Raw genomic sequence first — 22,944 nt, 5'->3', positions numbered from 1 at the left:
TCTGTCAGATATTTTTGAAGGCGCACACTAATTATTTTGCGGTTATTTAGCGATTTCCCATGATTAAACGAACATTCGGTGTTAATTGACATCATTGCAGTACAACTAGACAAATTATCGTAATTCTGACCCTACAATACGCATGCGCCATTTTCCTTTATACTTTGTACCGACTACTATAGAAAATTAGCATTAAAAATAAATAAATAAGCACCACGTGCAGTATACATTAGTGTTATCGTAAGAGATGTGACTTAAAAGTTGTGGCAAATTTGGTAATCTCGGAGCTGTTAGTTACTGGTTGCCAGGAAAGTGTACTTTTGCTAAAAAACTTCTTTCTGAGTCTGACAAGTTTCTTGTTTTTTCCCTCATCTCTTCCCACTGTGCAGCATATCTGTATAAAGAGTTTTGAATCTTTGAGACTTTAATCGATAAGTTTGCTGGCACGTTCGAAGGAAATTTGCAATTCATTTTCCCTGAAGTCAAATCAGTTTAAAAGGAGAAAGCTGTTCGTGGTCTGTCAGAAATATGAATGCGATTCGTTAGAAAAATAATGTGGCAAACATCCAGACCCATTTACATTTCCGTCACGAATTTTTTCCCTCGAATTTTTATTATAATTTGAGTTTGTTTACCCTCTTTCAGATATCAATAATCTGTTTTAGTTGCTCTGTTTTTTGCGTTTCGCCTGCCGGTTGCAAGTTCCTTAAAAAGATGGCTTTCGTGGTATTTCAGTTTACAAGAAATCATGGCAAACAATTATTAAAAAAGATAGCCATACTGGGTTGAATTTTTATTATGACTGGAGAGTGTATTCATGCCGATACAAATTGTCAAAAAATATCCAGAATTTAATAATCAAAATTCAAGCAGCCAAATTCTCTCGTCCGAAACGAACGCAGTCGAAAGCACTGTTCGGTGTTTAAGCAGTGAGTCGCAAAAAATAGAAATGGCATTTCGCAATGTTTAAATACTTGTGCCTAGTCCCGCTTATTTAATCGTTCTTCTGCTATTATAATAAAATGTGCAAATCAGATAATACTTACCTAGCTTGCATTTGAATGACATATTCACCAGAGGTGGAAGAATTTAGAATTCCGCTCACGAATTTGATGGTATGAATTCTCGATATCTCTTCAGGTGGAAAGAGCTTAAGCAAAAATCGATACGAAAGAACTACATTTTAAACAAACGTTTCCTGCCGCCGCCATTGGAAATGATAGAAACAAATGAAGAAATATATTATCCCCAACCTCCCTTGCTGTATCTGCTGTAAGCGCTCTCTCGCGCTGTTGCTCGCTGTTAATATTTATGCTCATCAGCCTGGAAATCCCTTGACGAGAGTTGCATTTTATACTGCTCGCACGCTTTAAAAGTATCCCGTGGCGCTTTTGAAATTTGATGTCAAAATATTCGCCTGTTCCAAGAAACGAATGTAAATGTGACAGGCTGTTTCGATACTGCCGAATACTGATGAGATTATTGGTAACTGGTAAAGAATACCTCCCCCCCCAAATGTTAGAGACTGTTTCCAAGTGAAAGAATTTCTTTCACTTGGAAGTTACCCCTCGATTGCATTCGGTGTTTCTCGCAGCTGAGGGTATAGTATGTGTGTTTGAGCTGAGTATGGTTCTAGCCCACTTTTTCCTGAAGTATAGAACAGAAAACTTTTTTTATATTATTATTGCTTGAAGTATCGATAAAGAAAAGTATTCATTACTTTGGAAATCAAATAAAAGCTCTTGAGCTCATTGAAAATAAAAACGCAAGAACTTTCTTTTTTTTTTTTTTTATTCTCCTCTTTCTCATGTGGAATGAGGATATTTAAAGTAGCCTGCCATTTCTTAGAGATAATCAAATAACAGAACATATTTTTCACTTTTTATTATGCGTTAAGCTTATATTAGCCACAATACAAAATGCCTTCGTGAGAAACGCAGCGCAGTGGATAGTGTCGAATTCGGTTCCTCGGCGAAAGGATGTTGTGGTGTTTTCTGGCGAAAGGTAAGAACTACGGAACATAATAAGCCCTCTCTCTCTCTCTCTCTGGTGGGAAAGCGCCCTCGATAGACTCCTCAAGGTCAGTTACCCCCCGACAATTGTTCCACTTAATTAGAAGCCACTTTCAGGACAGATGTGTTAGAGTAATCTCAAAACAGCACCTCACCAGAAATGTTTCCAGAAGATGTTCTCAAGGTTCAGTTTGGGACCCTCATTTAGAATATAGTCCTAGATAGTTTGTTATTTCGTAGTTTTGATAAAGCACACATGTTATGGGGGGTTTCATGGCGCATAAGCTACTTGGCTATAATGATAAAGCACATGCAATCATATGTATTGATGATTTGACTCTCATCTTTGCATGCAAATTTCACTCGGATCTCGAGTTCTGCGCCAATATGGTCGTTTCTGACCTTCTTGCTTGGGCATTTACTAAAAAGCTGAGTATATCTCCTTCAATGACCAAGATGATGACTTACAGGGGAAAATTGAGTATGGAAGACCTCCTCCGGTCATTAAAATTAATGGCAGTTCCATCCAAATTTTACTCGGATTTTTGTTCAGCAAAATAGCAAATCTATCATAGAACGCACGCAATTTACAAACTTAGTATATACGGCGCAATATGGCCTAAGTTTCTGATGCGCCCAAAATCTTGGCAACAACAACCATCCCAATGGTTCCACAACTTGAATATCTCGGGGTTGTGGGTGACCAGTTAAATTTTATGGCCTACGCCAACTATTTGACTTCAGTGATTAAAAAGTGTACAAACCCTCTAACCAGAATCATCAAGACCGAATGAGGATTAAATAGGAAAACTCTTTCCTTGTATTACAAGGCTGTTTTTGTTCTTATGGCCACATACTCATCGCGTGCGTGGTTTCATATGGTGACCGACATCAATTTAAAGTTAAATTGATCACACTTCAAAGATCTATGCTCCTTTTCACCTCAGGCACACTGGAGTTCTTGACGGGTTTATTTCCAGTAGTCCTTCTCGCCTACAAAGGTCTCTGCTACAGAATAAAACACAGAATTCCCACTAAAATCTTGGCATAACCTGTAATCTAGGTGCATATGTCAAACAAGAAAAACTTAGGATCTGAAAAACCTGATGGGATACTAGCCAAACTGGACACGTGACATGAAATTTTATACCAGCTGTTACATTTACAACCGGAAGGAACGTTAAAAGATGGTTCAGCCCTAGTCTGTACTCTTCAGATCTTTGTTCCTGCATTCCGAGAAAACTTGAGCTCACGTAATTTATTATTGCCCCAATTATAATTATTATGCTAAATTTTTCTTTAGGAAATGGAGCTATTTTCGTGGGAAATGAAGGATCCTTTCAGGCATTTCAAAGATTTGCAATAGAAGTATTTACAAAGGGTGGGGGAACAGGTTGCTTCTTCTCAAATCTTGGACCTCTGGCAAACATATCTGTGTCTTCTATCTCATAAACTTCTGATCAGTATTTTATGTATATGTTAACTGTTTCACAGATACAGGAACTCCCCGACTTACGTAAGGATTGCGTTCCGCGGAACGTTACATAAGTCGGAATTTCCCCATGCTTGTGCAGCACTCGCAGCTGTGCTCGCTGAATTGATTGAATCAAAAAAGAAATGTTCGACGAACATGTGAATAGAATTATTTATTGTATTTATTCAATTTTTTTATCTCATGCGCAGGAAAAATTACAAAAGCGTGCAATTTAAAAAAAATTTCAAAATTATAAAATTACAAAAAAAGAGAGGAGACAGACAGGCAAAACGTCAGTAAGTTTTACTTCTCGAGCATTGTTTCCAGAATGGATGTCTTCAGCTGATAAGTACGCTGCGGAGGTTGAGGGCTGTGGAGATTTAGAAGGGGTTGGTCGCTCAACCTTACGAAAGAATATATTAATGGATGGGACGGTGGCTTTTTTCTTTTCACCGTAGATTTCTTTGTAGCGTGCAAGCAAATGATTCACCCCTCTGTTAACTTTTAATAATCGTTCGCTGTCAGGATCAATCTTCTCAAACCTCGCCATTGCCGATTGCATTTCACGAAATGCCATTGCCATCTCTCTGGTGATGAATCGTCTTGGCCCCCTCATTTGGTTCATCTTGAGCTTCGTTAGCATTTTCTTCTTTCACTATCGCTGCCTGCAAGTCGATAAGTTCTTCGTTAGATAATTCTTTCTCTTCTTCCACTATTAACTCCTCCACGTCTTTGGCATCAACATCCAACTGAAGTAGCTCTGCAACCTTTACAATCTTATCTGTTACCTCTTCATATGAGTCGTCTTTTTCAAATTCTTCGAAGCCTTTTATGTGCTGTGGGCATATTTTCTTTCTTGCGCAATTTAAACTACTTTTAGTAATTTCCGCCCAGGCCTTATTAATGTTTAAGATGGCCGGTAAATTTTGTAAGATTTCCAAAAGTCTCTTAATGTAAAATTTTTCTCAAAATTTACTGCAGACAATGCCTTAGCAAACGTGCGTAAATAGCATGCTTTTAAATTCGAAATAACACCCTGATCCCTAGGTTGGATGAGTAAAGTCGGGTTTGGCGGTAGAAATATGACTCTCACGTTCGAATTGAAATCATCTAGATGCTTAGGATGTCCAGAAGCATTATCTAATAGAAGCAAAATCTTGAAAGGAACGTCGTTGCCTTTACAATATTTTTCAACCTTGGGAATGAAGCAGCATTTAAACCAATCTCAAAGAGAGATATTATTATCTATGCTCTTTGGTTCGATCGGAAATGCATAGGTAGGTGTCTTTATTGATGCCCTTAAATGCACAAGGATTTCCATAATGGTACACAAGCAGTGGTTTTAATCTTTAATCTCCCGCTGCATTAGCGTCAGGCAAGAGCGTGGCTCTATCTTTTGGCTCCTTGAAACCTGGCATTGTCTTTTCCTCTTTGGCAATTTATGTTCGATCCGACATTTTTTTCCAATACAGAGCAGTCTCGTCAACATAAAAATTTAGTGCTTACCTTTCAAGAAATGAAAGGTAAGCCCCGAAGCTGAATTTTCCGGCTGTTTTTTTCCGAAAAGCCTCATGCAACTGTTGTATGGTATTCCTGGATTACCTTTTAACCATGCTAGACAAAGTCACAATGAACAACGCCCTATGCTTCAAAATATACAGTAAGCATGATTCGCAATTAATTGAGATTGTCTTCTTTTTGGGGTTTGGGAGAAGACAGAATCCACTTAGAGGACTGGGACATGATTCCCGTATCATTGCCGTTCACTCAAGATTCGTTATTTAAGGAGGCCTGACGTAGGCAGAGAGCAGCAACGCACGTGCGTTTCAGTCGATCGTGGTTCAACCTCGCGTCACCGCTAATGCGGTTAATGATTGTATTCATTGTCAAAATCATGAATTGTAAATTCTTTTGGTCGTGCAGGAGAGGAACGTGGAAGAAACAGATTGGGGGTTAGTAGCAGTACGTTAACGAAGGATCTTGACACGCGATAACTCACCCTCTATGATCATTAAGGATGCAAACTACAAGCTTGGCTGAAACGCATTAAATCACTTTCACTTGCAGATAGTTAAACGTTGATCATTCCTGGTCAGGAACACGAGTGATCGTATGGTTGGTTTTTGAAGTTGAAGGGTTATCAGAGCGAAGATCATGTTAGATAGAAAGTGGCCCACTTTAAATTTTGAGAACCACTAAAAAGTCTTCGAAAGATACACGCATCTTTTCCAAAGGTTGTTTTTAATATTTCATGGGTTTCTATTGCACTTTTCTCCTAATTTCAAGCTGAATTGTGCTCCAGATTTTTTGCACAGTTAAAAATCACTCACTTAAAAATGCGACGAAATATGTAAAACACATTCTATTCTATTCAACGCACTCTAATTCAGAATTGACTGCAGATAAACGGGTGATTCACGTATTGTGTCTAAATAAGTCACTGAACATGTTCCTCATATGTAGACAATGGCTGTCTACGATTCCGCAATTTCTAGATGAAGTTAGTCTCCAAACTTTTTGATCACATCTGGGGGGGGGGGGTGCGTGTTTCGTATTGTGTATTCGTTTTAATTATATTACTGAACATAATGCCGACTTCCTTCTGTGTTCTAGTTGAGAAATTTTCATAGGCTAGTTGGTAAAGTTAAAATAGGAGTTAGGAGAATTAGTATTATTTACCTGTATTAATGAATGATAAAATTATGAATGATATTTCTAGAGTTATTTCACCGATTTAATTTTTAATTTCCTTTCCTGCCACTAGATGACAGCATGTGCCGCAATCACCGATTACGAAGCAGATGTTTTCTTTCATACTTTTATTTGCGAAATGTTTTTCGCATACTAAATATCCACAGTTTATACATCATCCAGAGTTGGATGATGCATATATTCACATACTTCCAAATATTCCATTTCATTTGTTGCTGTTTAATTTTGATAAAATGGAGAAAAACTGAAATCCCAGCTCACTTTATAGCGTTTATTTTAAGGCTGTTAATTAAAACTCCCATTACGAAAATTTTGAACACGCAATGGAAATTCACATTTGATACGCCATTTATTCAAAGTGGTCATTAAGGATTCGTTATTAAAATTTTACTATTTAACTTTACTTATGTAGGTTTATATATACAGGGTGTCTCAAAAATACACGGCATAACTTCAGGAATGAGTTCCTCATATGTAGACAATAAAAATATTTTATATCAACATAGTTCCGGAAATGCTTGGTTTCCAGGTTTTGAAGGTCTGTCTATGACACTTAACTGTTCACATCACCTTATAGTAATTGTTCAAAATGTCCACCTTCTGCCTGAATACTGGCTCCACATCGACGTCTCATGGACTCGCGAAGACGATGCCAAATTTCTGGCATGTTTCTTATTGTCTCACAACCTGCCACAATTCGATTGCGGAGAGTTTCCACATCAGCTACCGGAGTTGAATACATCAATGACTTTAAATGACCCCACAAGACGAAATCTAATGGGTTTAAATCGGTTGAGCGTGGAGGCCAGGCAGTTAGGCCACCCCTCTACTTCAGAAGTCGTAGATCTTGTTCGTCTTCTGTCGGCAGCACGAGGTGTGAAGGTCCCATGTTCACAAAGGCGGCGATGGATACCTTCAAACCTTTTCCTGTCTGGACATCTTATTTCTGGGAACCTTTCGTGCCTCCAGAGCATTGCCGTCCGCCAAACCGTACATAAAGTGCATATCCGCTTGCTCCTGATTTGAGTACATGGTCGGAATGGAAAACCACCAGATTCTGTCAGTACCTTGTGCTGAAGGAAATCACCTGCGGGAGATAACACATTCCGGTTAATAACTCGGGAACCAAGCATTTCCCGAACTATGTTGATATGAAATATTTTTATTGTCTACATATGAGGAACTCATTCCTGAAGTTATGCCGTGGATTTTCGAGAGACCCTGTATATATATTTTATTTTTTTTTATTTTATTATTTTTTTTTTGCATAATTGATTAAATTGCTCCCTCAGTAGCTTAATTGTTAATTGTTTCGTTAGTTTCATCGGTTTTTCTTTTATATTTAATGGGGTATTAATTTTCTCAAATAGCATGGTAGCATCTTTTAGTTATTAATTTGTTCATATAAAGTTACAAACATCTTCCTTGAACAGCAGTTTTGCCACTCTTTTCAGTCTAGAGTAGTTAACCAATCTTAGGAGGAAGAGGGGTTAGGATTTCCCTTCATGAGTTAATTTTTTAATTTTTATGTTTATTTTTATTCTTTATTTTTATAGCTATACAACATACAAATTGGTTAGCGAGCAGAACATGAAAAGAAGTTATCTTTTCATGTATTCATATAAAATTACTCACTGTCACCAAAGTAGTCGATGAACCAAGGTGTCTCCAAAATAACCACCATCTTTGGGTATTAGTTAGATGAATTTGATTTTTGTACTCCTCTCTTCACATTTCGTAATGACTTACTGCTTTGATATTGTTTCTGCCTGTGATTTCTGGCGCACTATGGCCATAGTTGCCGATGCGCCTAATAAATCCCTAAACAAAAAAAAAAAAAAAAAAAAAAACAGCCTGTGATTTCCATTATTTTTCCTTTCTTTTTTTAAGCAAAAATTTAGTTTTTTAATTATTTTCTTTATTTTTTAATGATTTTGGTGTTCTATGCATGAGAATCGAATCACGACATACTCGTGCAATTAAACCCCCCATGAGCAGTGCTACTACGTGTTACACTGAACTGCGCTAAAATGCTGTTGCTGTCACAGTGTAATCCCTACTTGCGTTTTATGTTATTTGCCAACTTTTTTTTTTTTTTTTAACTATGAGAAGTTTAAGTTTTCATTGTTATTTGATGATCTCTTTAAAATTCCCTCCAATTTGATATTCAATGTGTAGAACACATTGTTTTCTTTAACTAATGATTTCCTAATCCATTCACAAGTCTTTTTTACCATCCGAAATTTATTTTATTATTATTTCAAAGTATAAAGCAAGGCAAAAAAATAATAATAATTAATTAATTAAAGAACATTGCCCTTTGTGACCCGATCAAGCAAAGAACGTGTTGTGAGTGCTCTGATGGTTTTATCTTTAGAGATTTTCCCAACACCCCCCACAGCCGTTCCCAAAACCTTGAACGTTTAGTTTCTTGTCGCTATATGATCCTACACTAATAAAGTCTATTGTCATTCGACAAGCCTGCAACCAATTGCAGTTGAAGAAAATAGTTTCTTTCACAAAATTATGATTGCATAATGCAAGAAAAAAATTAAAGGGTAACAGGAGATTTTTTTTTAGAGATTTTCCCAACATCCCCCACAGCCGTTCCCGAAACCTTGAACGTTTAGTTTCTTGTCGCTATATGATCCTACACTAATAAAGTCTGTTGTAATTCGACAAGCTTGCAACCAATTGCAGTTGAAGAAAATAGTTTACAGTACGTGCTTACAAAGGTGCCTTTTCAGAACTCTTGTCCAATCCTATCATCAGGCCAATACATCAAGGAGTGAGCAGCTGATACCAGCTCCTCACTCCTTGGCTGTCCAACTAAGACTGCTGTATAAGTGAAGAGCTGAATCAACTCTTGCATTTTGTGTCGTAATAATGTCCACAATAATTTTTTTTTTTTTTTTTTTCAGTTTTAATAGTGTTCAGTTAAGATATTCATTTCACTTTTTTTTGTAAGTCAAATTACAAAATTTAAATTTAGTAATTTGACCTTAATTTAAATTTTTAATTAATTTTGTAATTTGACTTCAATTTAAATTTTTAAATAAATTTTTTAATTTGTAATTTGACTTCAATTTAAATTTTTAAATAATTTTTTTAATTTGTAATTTGACTTTAATTTAAATTTTTAAATTTTGTAATATAACCTTAAATTAAATATTTTCTTTCATTGCAGGTAAGTCCATGTTGTTCTCAATGTTCTGTTGTGTTCAGTAGGACATGGTTCCTCTCGATTGCAATAATACTTCTGAAAGGTAATGTATTAAATCTGTTTTCCCACAAGACTACCTTACGAATGCTGTATAATTATATTTCTATAATCATATAAAACTAAAAATTCATGGTAGGTTTATAGATATATGGTATGTAAAGAATGTACAAAAATTTCTCATTAATAAGTATAATTATGACAGAGAATGTTATTGTTGGATGAAAGTTGGAAAATGAATCTTATATAGTCATATAAAACTAAAAATTCATGTCACAGATCTTGAAAAAAACGTTAGAAAAACCATGATTAATTAATAAATTATTCACTTTTTATAAAAATGTAAATTAGTTTTAAATTAAGCAGTTATTTAAACATTTTGAGTGATAAAACTTTTTCTTGATAAATGCTGCTGATTAATCAACACTAAAAGTTATAAATAGAATAAAAATATATTTATTATACAATTGCTGGATAAATTTCTGGCTACGCAGAAGTTCAAATCAAATAAAATTGGGTCCCTTTACTGCATTAGGTGAGATCTGGCACTAAAGCTTGGTTTTTGTTTGTCTTGGTCTTTCTCAAACTTAGGGACAATGCTACTATCCACAGTTCTGTTTAATTTGCTAATGTCTTTAAATTGTATGGCATCATCTGAGCAGGAAAATCCGCTGTGCTTTTAAAAATGTGAGATACGACCAGAACAGTGGTTTTGAAGCTTAATGGCTTCACATCAGCTGACAGGTGGTTCTGTTAGTGAATATACGCCAAACTGTATAAATAATACATTTTTTTCTAAATGAACAACCAAACAGTGTATGGAAGAAAAACTTCCATTCAAACGCGTAGAAATTTTAAAGGATAAACTAACTTAAAAGAAAATTTAATTTTATGTGAAAGACTATTATAAAAAACTAAGTGGAATTCAATATATTCTTGAAAATAAAAGCATTAGTGAATTGGAAAATTATTGTAATAGAAATGGATTTAATGGTTTTACAGAAGAAGAAAATAGAAATAGAAAACTAAATAAAACATAAATGATTAAACAATTGAAAGAGGAATAATGAAGAAAAAATTGGAAATCTTGTAGAATGCACAATTTGTAAAATATAATCCTGATAATGTTAACAAATACAAAGAACGTTTTATGCAAAGTTTCCATAAATATTTTAATATTCAAGAAATGGAATCGGCTTATGACAGCAGATTAGATAATCCTATAATATCCTTAGAAAATAAAAATACTGTATAAAAAAGAAGATTCTTTACAGCAAATGAATTTTAAAATTATTAATACAAATATAACATTTGAAATTTGTAAACAAGATGAATAATGTGTTTTCATTTCAAATGGGATTTTGGATATGGAAAGGAGAATGGCACAAGTATTATTTCATGATTCTGTTCAGTTATATAATATGTATTATTTATATCTTAATATATATATGTATATGATCCTTTGCATGGATCTTAATATATTGATTTACCTGAAACTGTTAAAGTAGAAAGCTATTGTTAATTTAAAAATGAAAGTAATTAGTGTTTTAAATATGCTGCATTATTTGCTTTACATTCAGTAACAAAAAATGTCAAAAGAATTTTTTTATTAAAAATATGATAATGAATTAAATTAAAAAAAAAAAATTTTTTCCTGTTTTCTGGATAACAAATTTGAAAAGCAAAATAATGTTTCTAGTAATTTTTATTTGGTTATCATAATGGTTATATTTGTCCTTTAGAGATAACTGAAAAAAAAAAAAAATAAATAAATAAAAATAGATAAGCATATAATTTATTCTGTAATAAGACACAAGTAAACTTGAAAGCAGTAATGTTGTTAAAGAACGTTATTGTTGTTAAAGAACGTAATTTTTCCCATTCTGAAGAAAAATTATAAAGACATGAAGGTTGTAGAGAATAAACTTGTAAATATTAAGATGCTTGAAAGAAGTAAAACTGCTGGTGTTTAACAATATAATCGTTCATTAAAATTCCATTTATTTTTTCTGTAAATTTTGAAAGCAACTCTGAAAAAATAAATATTTCCAGAACCAAATTGAAGTGCTTCACATACAATGAATTATCAGAATCACACACCAAAGCAGTTTAATTATATTTAATAAGTTAATATAATGAATATGAATATAAAGAATTTTGATTTTATAGAGATATAGATGCCCGAAAACTATTTATAGAATGGTTAGCCAAAGGTGTAAAAGAAGATATATCACTACTTTCAAGAGGATGAACAATGTCAATAATGTCATATTTTCTAGACAGAAATTTCTAATGAATTCTAAAATGAAAAACAAAGAAAGTTAGTACAGAAAGCCAAAGACTATGATCGTTTAGCAGGAAAATTTAGACGTGCGGTACATAGGTTTTGTTATCTGAAGTTTCAAAATCTAAATATTCTTTCGCCAGTAGTTTGTAATTTAACTGGTTATGATGCTTACTTATTTATTATTATCAAAACCAAGTTCTTTAATAAATAAGTAAGCATCATAACCAGTTAAATTACAAACTACTGGCGAAAGAATATTTAGATTTTGAAACTTCAGATAACAAAACCTATGTACCGCACGTCTAAATTTTCCTGCTAAACGATCATAGTCTTTGGCTTTCTGTACTAAGTTCCTTTGTTTTTCATTTTAGAATTCATTAGAAATTTCTGTCTAGAAAATATGACATTATTGACATTGTTCATCCTCTTGAAAGTAGTGATATATCTTCTTTTGAAAATAATAGAGAAAGTATATATATTAAAGAACTTTGTTTTGATAATAATAAATGGAGTTATTGAATTATAGAGCAAGTATATGTTTTCATAACTTGGAAAGGAGGAATTAGATTGTGAATAGATTGTGAAAGTTCTAACCGACGAAAAAACAAAATTATCAAAGAATTTATTATATACAGTATATTGATTCCTTTAGACTCATGCCTGTATTTTTTTTTTTTTTTTTTTTTTTGTAGATAAAAGCAATAGTAATCTTAAAAAAGATCAGTTTAAAATATATGGAATTTTATATGTTAATATCTTCTACTTTGTAGAAGATATTAACATATCTTCTGGAAGGATCTTAGTGATAAGAGAAGCATATATTCATATGATTATATGGACTCATTAGAAAAATTCAATTCGAAGAAAGGAAATGTCCCAAAAGGATTTTTATATTTTAATTTTTTTACAAAGTAATTTTTTATGACTTCTGTATTAAACAAAAGTCATATCTGCAGATTATGTTCATAAGAAAAACTTTTGGCAAGAATTTAACATAAGAATGGGTGAATATTCTGAAGTATACTTACAAACTGATGTGTTATTCTTAGCTGATATATTTGAAAATTTTAGAGATGATTCTGGGTTAGATCCTGTTTGGTTTTATACTTCCAGAAGTTAATCTTGAGATGTAGCGTTAAACATGACAAAAACTAAATTACAGTTTTAATAGATACTCACATGTATGTAATGGTTGATAAAGAAATTAGAGCTGGAAATAATGTTGCACTAGTTATGCTTTGGCATTATTCAGTTCCTTTCTTTAAATAATTATTTATCAGACTTAGATATTTGATTCTTATTAAGAATCAAATTAGTTACAGCACTATAATTTTTCTGTTTATACTCCGGCACGACTACATAGATGTAGATCATTTCTCTGAATGGTCAATGAAGGAATAATTTGCCTTATGGAAATTTTAAATGTTTGATACAATTACAGATTTAGCTCAAATACCAGATGATTTCGAGACTGTTTATATTTTTGAAGTAGAGTTATACTATCCAAAAGAACTACATGATATACATAATAACTTACCTTTAGTTCCAGAATATGTAAATAAGAACAATAAATATTTATATAATAATGATTAGTTTTAATCATTCTAAGAAGAATTAGAATTACATTTTCCCGTTAGTTGCTGAACTAAATTAAACAACTGTTAAATTCTGTTCATTACTTGGAACTAGTTTGTTTTACGCCTTAATCCAGGGGTTCTCAAACTTTTGCTGTATTGCTGATTAAAATAATAAATGAAGTTTGCAGTTCTCTGCTTCTCCGCAAATAAAAGTAATGATTTCATTTGGATTGAATTTTTGAAGAAATAAATATACCAGTTATTACTAATTAAATATTAATCGAATACATCACATAAAACAATGATAGCACCTTATAAATTTTAAATTTTTGCTTTAGAAATTTAACTTTAGCTTTGGAAACAAATAAACAAACAAACAAACAAAAAAAAAAAAAAAAAAAAGTCTGCGGCCACCCCTATTCAAATTGCTCGCGAGCCACAGTTTGAGACCTCTGTTTTAAGCAATAAGCTAACATTATGTTATGACACTAATAATTAAAATTGCCAGTGTGATACTATAAATTGTAATAAATGATCTATAACAGTGACTACAGACTATGGACATTCAAAACTAAACATTGCAATACAATAAGTGTACATATCTGATTTTTTTTGATTTTTTTTTGTCCTCGCCTTTTTCCCATTATATATGAGATCAGCGTTTTTACTGTTTTGGCATGAAATCTTTTTACGGCCGGATGCCCTTCCTGACGCCAACCCTTACCCTTTATCCGGGCTGGGGATATGCGGTGGTCATTCCCTGACCTTTCCGCATCCTCCGTATTTGGTGGTCACGGGCTCGAACCCCGGTCTAATCAGGAAGCGTGTGCTAAGCACTGCTGCTCGTGCCCACCTGGGTACATATCTGATTAAATATAGGATATTGTAACGCAGAAATATTTAACGGAACTATAAAAATCTGCACGTAGATAAAGACTAGTTGCCCTAAGCACCTAAAATGAAAACACTGTCATCGACACATCGACAAAAAATTACATATACGGGGTAATTTTTTTTATTCATCTGAAGAAATAAAATATTGTTTAGAAACAGCAGTTAACACTTGGACTATATTTAACAGTGTTTCCTGCCACAAAATGTTCAGTGTGACCACCGTGTTTATCAATAACGTGTCAGAGTGCGAGTTTGCGAAGAACATGCTATAACGCTTCCTGTAACGCAGAAAAAGTTATCTTAATCTCTCTTTGAGATTAAGATCACATCAGTTTAAATAAGGTGACATTGGAGTCCACGCCACTCCTCTGACATACACCTCAAGGTAGCGGTTAGAAACAACCCTGTTATCAGGCATTTAGTGGTAGTAGCTGAGTGAGCTGAATTTTATAAGGATATGCAAAGACGTCACTTCGTTAAATTTTCCTTACTGTAAGACATCGTCTGTTGTGAAAGTTTACGCAAACTCTTCTTTGGGCTTCGAAGCAACAATTACCGAGTTTCATTAACCCTCTCTGGCGTTCTTAGCCTGCACGACCTTTCCTTTCGTCGAAAATACTGTGTTCTCTCAAATTGATCCACCAATGAACACTACTTGGTTTGTTTTTCCATCATGTGCACCTAAGTGGGGTGAAGGATCTTTAAAAGTGAGTCTGTCTTTGAGCAGAAACAGTTGATTTTCCACTTCTGTAGTATCCCTTAACAAGTTTTGCTTAGTGTTATATGTCGCTAATTTCTTCACTTCACTGTAGAGTATTCAGTGTTGCCAACCAAATTTCCAAACCTTTTTCTTTTTCTACAGAGTAATGATGTTATTGGTACATACTAAAAATTTGAAATTTCCAGAAAAAAGATGCTACTAAATTCAGATATATATATATATATATATATATATATATATATATATATATATATATACAGTATATATATATATATTTTTTTTTTTTCAAATTCAGGGTTTTTACTAGTATTTCCAGAAATTAATTTTGTCAGCATTTCATTGCATTATAAACCAGTTGCCTTCTATTATGTGTCCATCAGGACATGAAGACATATTGGGGAGATCATCAATTACCTCCGCCGCCGTATAATACAGTATATGTATATACTATATATATGCCTTGTATTCTCTGTACTATCCTTCTTAGCCGTCTCCGAGTACACGTGCCACATACTTTGTATACACGAAAATGTTCTCGAGAATTCTTTGGAATACTAAATACGTTTCATTAACTTCCATATGTTCTTGATGCTATCTACTCTGAGGTGTTGTATCATTATTACGAGGACTGAGATTTTATCTCAAGTGGATTGTGCAATATTGTTTCTGACATGTCATTAATGGCCTTATTTTTCTTACAGAAGTTCTTTTGTTCTGTACATAAATCTCAGAAAATATCAGCATTCATTTTTATCATGAAATCGCTCGTTATATAGACAACCAAACATTGTTATGCAGATAAGTGTCTCTTGGCGAAGGATAAAAAAGAATTAATGAAAAAGTGGTTATACTTATAGACAGCCATTTTTTATCAATTGTTGTTTTATTTGGATAAATCTGTTTGACATTGCAGGAATTCTTCAGTTGAATTTTAAGATAGGTATACTCATTCAGTTTTATCTTTACTATTTGTACAAAAATGGTAGAAACAAATTAAAAATACGTTAAAAAATTCGTCTCTCTCCACATTTTATCTCTAGGAAGTTAAAATACGGCTTGTGCGATTATTTTTTGTGGATTCTTCGAGATTTGTTCGTGGTGGTGTGTGTGTTGTAACTAGAAACAAGGGTTTTCAAGTTATCATTATGCACATTAATAACTGTGTAATGGTCCACAAATATGTGACTAGATTGTGTTGTCATGAGAAATGCTGCTTTAATTATTCGTTATCCTTGTTTTCTCTGTACTGTCCCTTCTTAATTGTCCCATTGCAAATAATGGATAAGAAACAATTCCTTACAAATTTGATACAACATTTCATTCTTACTTTATGTTGGTACAGTTGCCTTCTATTATGTGTCCTCGTGGTGTGCACAAATAATGTATATACTATATATGCCTAGCAGTTATACATTTATAAACATATCATAAATATGTTTAACTTGTAAAACACCACAGAAATAGACCATTTCATAGTTTTGTATAAGACCATGCTGTTTGTTACTACAGTATTATTATTTTTTTGGGTGAATAAGTATCTTGCTGATACTAGACTAAATACCTTTCTTAAATGTTAGACTTTGTCATATTTAAGAAAAGTGTTTTAGTTTCTCACAGAAGCATCACAGTTTACGAAGACAATGAATTTTTTTTTTTTTTTTTTTTGCATTAAGGTTAAAATTGCATTTTTTATAACATTAAAGTATAAGTTTGTCTCATAAATACTCATTTCTTCCTCTGATTAATCTGTTTGCTTATTATGATTGCTAATAACGCCTTCCTTCGTCTTTGGTTCTAATACCTGAAGAAAATGATTAAATAAAAAATAATTTGAATTAAAGAAAAAAAAAAACTGCAGCTGTCGAGCAAAATTTTAAATATTAAAAAGGCTAGCTGTACTCACAGAATAGTTTGACTTAGTAGAGATGATTATATCAAACGGACAATCGGCTTTGTTAGTAGCATGTCCTCCTTGGACAATATGTTTCCACACAACTCCTTCCAAATATTTAACAGGTTAGCCATAGACGCTGAGAAACTTTGCAAGGACAGAACCTACAGATCTTCAATTCTTGCAGACATGTATTCCTTAGTCAAGTTCTAGGTGGACTCTCTGTGATACCGCAATATCCACGCTTCGATGTATCCGGATGCACTTTTATTTGTTGTAACTTTATGTTTTTGTACTTGTTGTAACTTTATGTTTTTGTATTTGGTATAACTTTATGTTTTTGTATCTTCACCAGTGGCTGTTTAAGGCCGTATATTGTATCTGGCTCTGTATGCAATGCATATGTCTGTATTTTATGTTTTTTTCTCTGTATATAACTCATGTCCTCTAGCTGCATAGCTGTAAAAGGACATTTCTTCGGAAATAAATTGATATTAATAATAATAATAATAATAGTAACTTAGTAGCCATGTCATCGGAATGGTTCTTTACCAAAAACAGTGAAAGTGAATTGGCACGATTGGGGAAGGGGAGGGCGTGGTTCAGTTTCCGTCTTAAGTCAAGAGAGTGTTGCATCCATCTCTGTATCTGCATTGCTACATATAGATGATAGCTCTTCGGGCATTCGCTTTACTTGACACTTGCTGATTACTGTGGACATTTCATATTCCCTGTCTTTACCGCCTTCTCAGGACTCCGGAATTCATCGCTGCTAATTAATGCTGAGACAGAAAAATCTCCCAGAGAACGGTACAGTCCATTTAATTAAAAGGATTTCCAGTGTCTTATTCCCTGAACGGTAAAGAATCATAATAACCCTTCTGCATCCGGTGAGACCCAAGTTGCACACAAATACGGCAGGCAAAAATTGGAATAACCGTGTCTCTCCTGAGAACGTTCGTGTACGTGTAGTAGTGTCATTCTTTTCCTGTCCATCTTCGCGTCTTCGGGGGATTACGCTAAGTTCTGTCACCGCACAATTTCCTTAATTTAACAGTGCGAACCTAATAGACTTTATGTTTGGGGAAGTTAATAGCTGACTGTGAGGACTTAACACGACAGCAGCGGAATCTTTGAGACCCCCAGTTTCCAGTCTCTACACAAATGAAAACTACTGGGATTGGCGACAGTCCCCGCACTAGTATGTCTACTTACATACAAAAGCGATAAGATAGGAAGAAAAGGGATTTTAGTTTTAACAGTTCCATTATGCTCGCTTGCGCCAAAACAGAATTTAAATTTGCGTTTTTCATGTTTGTGTTACTTGCATTTTGCAAAAATAACACTGAACTAAATCCCAGCCCTGTGCTTGAAGGTGCCGGTTATGGAACCATTCGTGATTTCATTAATAGGCAGTGTAATATTACAAAACGCGTTCGACGCATAAATTCTTTATAAATATTCAGAATTAAATATATTGCAATTTATATTAAAAAAAACAAAAAAAACTAAGGTTCATATAAATTGCCATATAATGCAATGTCATATATATTGCAAAGTACAGATTTCAGTTGTACCCAAATTAAAGGCACATTAACGTCATAATTAAAAATTAGAGTGACGTAGTTACTATTCCCTTTTATAATTTTTAATTATGGCGTGACATAGTCACTATGCCACTATAATTTTTAATTATGGCGTTAATGTGCCTTTAATTTGGATACAACTGAAATCCGGACTTTCGTTATCTTCTCACTTCAGAAATCAGTGTACACATGCGTATACTGGACTGCGAAACCACTGACATTCGATTATACTCGGGTTACCAAGTTTGTGGCACACAGTGCCGGATTTACATATGGGCTGAGCGGGCTGCAGTCCAGGGCCTCATAATCTAGGGGGAGGGGGAGGCTCCTGCCAAAAAAAATAAATAAAAAAAAATATCATTAATTTTATTTCATTTGTAACGATAAAAATCAGGGGCGTACCTAGGCCAAAATAATGTGTAAGCACAAATCCAAAATTCAAGAACACATTGATGGGAGTTCCGAATGCACCCGCCCTTGAATCCTTGATTTTACTATCTGGGCCCAGTTGTTTAGTAACATTAAGCACGTGACGTATGAGTCTATGACTGTATAACAGTTACACAAGTGCGTACTTACTGTTTAGTAAAGTTTGTGGAATCTTTAAAGCTACTCAGAATCAAATGATAAAGTCATCTGTGAAGCAATACAAGGTTTCAGCTCACTGTCTATCATTATAGCGTGCGTTTTGAGAACAAGTGAGGATTCTTTTATATCAGAGGTGGCCAACAAGTCGATTGCGGCTTTAATTTCTGTCAATCACGACGAATTTTAAATATATATATAAAAACAGATTAGTCAAAATCTAAATGTTATTATTATTATGTGCCCCGTTGCATACGCTTATTACAAACCCTTCAGCCATGTATCTACTCTTGTCATCGAGCAGCCGCTAGGTTTGTCTAGTTAAAATTCACTGTTCCGTTGTGGAGAGTATAGTGTATGTGTCAAATTCTTATTTAGCTTACTTAATATTAACTACTGGATAGTACTTATACGTTAATTTAATACCCTTTGATTTATATCCATTGATTTAAAATGAATACTACGAAAAAGAGTAAAATGTATTATTTTCATCAAGAGTGGGAACCAGAATACTTTTTTGTAATGATAAAAGAAAAATGTTGTTGTTTGATTTGCAAAGCTTCCGTGTTGTTGTTTTTATTTGATTTTTAGGAGCATACACAAGGCCATATTGCTCCGAACTCTTCGTGACACCTAATTTACAATCTAAAGCAGTAACTGTAGCATTATTTAAAGTGAGTCTTCTTGCATTAAAAAAAAAAAAAAAAAAAAAAAAAAATTAAAACCATTTTCTGATGGTCAATTCATCAAAGACGCATTTTTAGAAATAATACATTCTCTTTTTGAAAAACTTAAGGACAAAAATGAAATTAGAAGTGCTCTTCAAGATCTGCAATTATCTCGAAATACTGTGATGCGACGCGTCTAAAAATGAGTAAAAATGTGAGCGAGCAATTGCGTGCTCATATTGCTAATTGTGTGCCCTTTTCTTTACAACTGGATGAATCTACAGACGTCAGTGATACAGCTCAATTGCTATTTTTTATTCGTATGGTTTTCGATGATTCTGCCACTAGAGAAGAACTGCTGGGTATGGTTTCATTAAAAGAAAGAACTACATGTGTGATATATTTAACGCATTCAAAAATTTTATTGAAAAAAAATTAAATTACCACTATTTAAGCTCGTGTCAATAACAACAGATGGAACAATGCAGGGACATCTTAACGGATTCATTGCATTGTGCCAAAAGAATGAAGAATTCCCAGATTTTTTGAGTTACCACTGTATAGTCCACCAACAAGTGTTAACCAGAAAAGGATTAAATTCTAAAAGTGTTATGGACATAGCTTTCAAAATCGTGAATTCCATCAGAGGACAATCTCTTCAAAAGAGTCTTTTCAAAATGCAACTCGATGAATATGAACCAGATCTGATATTACACACAGATGTGAGATGGCTGAGTCGGAGTAAGTTTCTACAGAGATTTCGAAATTTGCTGAATGAAATTAAAAAATTTGTTGATTAAAGGGGAGATGATTAACAGCAGCTACAAGATACGGAATGGTTGCGTGATCTGGCTTTTTTTGGCTGATTTTACCAGTAAATTAAGTGATCTGAATTTGGAATTACAAGGAATAAATAAAAATGTGGATGACATGATTAGTAGTATTTCTGCATATAAATATCACATTTTGGCAATGGCTAAGGATCTCAAAGAAAAAAAAAATTCGATCATTTTGCAAATATGCAGGATCATTTGCAAAACTATCCTGTTTTTGAATTTAATAGTGAGAAATATGTTTCTGAAATTGAGAAAGTTGTGGATGATTCTGAAACCAGATTCAGTGATTTTAAAACAATTGAAGACATTGTTCATATATTTCTTATCCATTTAATATCGACTTAGATACGAAACAAATTGCAGAAAAAATCGCTGAGATTTTTCACATGCAGAAAATATTACTTGAAAATAAAATGATTATATTGCAAAACGATATCTTCGTAAAAGCGAGATCATGAGAAAAAGACTTTCGGAAATATGTTTGCCGAGAACAGTACGCAAATGTAAAAAAATGCAATGAACTTTTAAATTCCTGTTTTGGTTCCACCTATCTATGTGAATCGGCCTTTTCGTATTTGAAAGGAACAAAGACGGAGAATCGCTCTAATCTTACGGACTTGCATACAGAAGATTCTTTACGGTTGGCCTTATTACAGTATATCTCCGATTTTGAAAGCATGGCAGTGACATGAAGACATAAACTTCACATAGATTAAAAATTTAAACATTGAATTTAAAATAAGAATTCTGAATTGTATTTAATTTTAAATTTTATAAACAACATTTTTCAACATGTGTTGATTAACTTTTTTAACCATGTGCAATAAAATTCTTGAGATGGTAGATCGCGGCACACTTTGAAGAAAAAAAAGTAGATCGTATCACAAATTAAGTTGGCCACCCCTGTTTTATATCATTGTGAATCACAATAATATTTAATTTTTGAATTTTTGTGAAAATAATAATGAGTAAGCGAAGCGATATGAAAGTGGTGCTAGTAAACGAAAGCGACAAAAAGAACAGAAGGAAATACTCAAGCGTTAAAAGCCAATCACATCATATGGCTTTGATGTGATTGATGTGATCAGCAGGCAGCAACAGCCCTACATAATCCCTCAGATACAGAAATTTGTGTTTACAAACAGAAGAAAATCAAATAAACTACACTGAGCAGTCTGAAGACCAACCAGTTTATAATACAGAACACAGCCTCCCAAGAACTTCAAGAGAACTGTTGTCAGTAACTACCACTACAAGTACAGAAACTTCTGGAGAAAGTGACAGGACCTACAGCCCAAAGAATTAACACAAGGCTCTGAAGGAACATGCCACGAGATAGTTACACCAAAAGAAGTAGTTAAAGCTCATTACCGTCTTAAAGACTTTGAAAACAAAGCAAGTGATCTCAGCAAAAAGCCTAGCATTGCAGACACAAAAATACCAACTGTTCATGCTACTAGTGATTTCAGAGACAATGACGTAGGTTTATGGACCACATTGAATAAAGAGGAAATATCAGTCTCGGAATGTCAGCACTGGGATGGATCTTTTACCAATTCGAAGCGAACATACAAAAATCAAGCCTGGTTCTGCTCAAATGTTTATGCAACAAAAGTATAAATACAATGGTATCAAAGAATTAAAAAAGGACTTCACAAAACACTCGAGAATGGCTAGTGTATTCTTCCACAAAAGGAAAAGTCTACTGTTTTGTGTGCAAACTTTTCTCTAACCAAACTACCTCAACTACAGCTTTAGCTTCTACTGGATTCGATGATTGGCATCACCTTATCTTGTTCAAACCCACGGAAACTCTAACAATCATATGAACTCTATGCTAACATATTTAAATATAAAGCGTGGTCAAACGCTCACATCAAAACTCCAAGAGCAAATCAAAGCAGAGCAGGATTATTGGAGGCACGTACTTCAGCTATTTATTGCAGTGATTTCTCTTTTGGCAGAAGGTGGCTTGGCATGTAGGGGAGATGATGAAACATTTAGTTTACCAAACAATGGTAACTTTCCTGGTTTGCTTGAATTAATTGTCAAATTTGATCCCTTCCTGTGTGCCCACATAAATCAGTATGGAGGTAAAGGCTCTGGTCAGCCATCGTACTTATCCAAAACCATATGTGAAGAGGTTATCCAGTTGATGGCTAATAAAGTTCGAGAATCAATACTGAGCGACATCAAACAAGCAGGTTATTTTAGTTTATCAGTCGATTCAACCCCTGATATTTCCCATGTTGATCAACTTACTGTCATTGTTCGATATGTTTCTCTTAGTGATGGATTACCAATTGAACGCTTTCTGAGTTTTTTTGAACTGAGAGATCACACCAGTGAAAGTATGGCTAAGCTGATACTGAACTACTTAAGTGAACTTGAAATAGATTTCGGTAAATGTAGAGGACAATCATATGACAATGAAGCCAATATGGCTGGAAAATATAACGGCGTTCAACAAAAAATTCTGGA

The 22,944-nt window shown here is 33.8% G+C and overlaps 1 protein-coding gene across 1 annotated transcript in view; it reads left to right on the top strand.

Moving 5' to 3' along the window:
• LOC150077286 (liprin-alpha-1-like) overlaps positions 1-22,944 on the top strand; it is a 1,048,988-nt gene that overhangs the window by 147,153 nt on the left and 878,891 nt on the right. The gene's annotated exons all lie outside the window — the stretch shown is intronic.

Source organism: Mastigoproctus giganteus, chromosome 12 (assembly GCF_048544385.1).
Source record: "Mastigoproctus giganteus isolate SK-2022 chromosome 12, ASM4854438v1, whole genome shotgun sequence".
Taxonomy (NCBI): domain Eukaryota; kingdom Metazoa; phylum Arthropoda; class Arachnida; order Uropygi; family Thelyphonidae; genus Mastigoproctus; species Mastigoproctus giganteus.
Note: the sequence above shows the minus strand (reverse complement) of the source record. Positions and strands in the feature narration are given on the sequence as shown.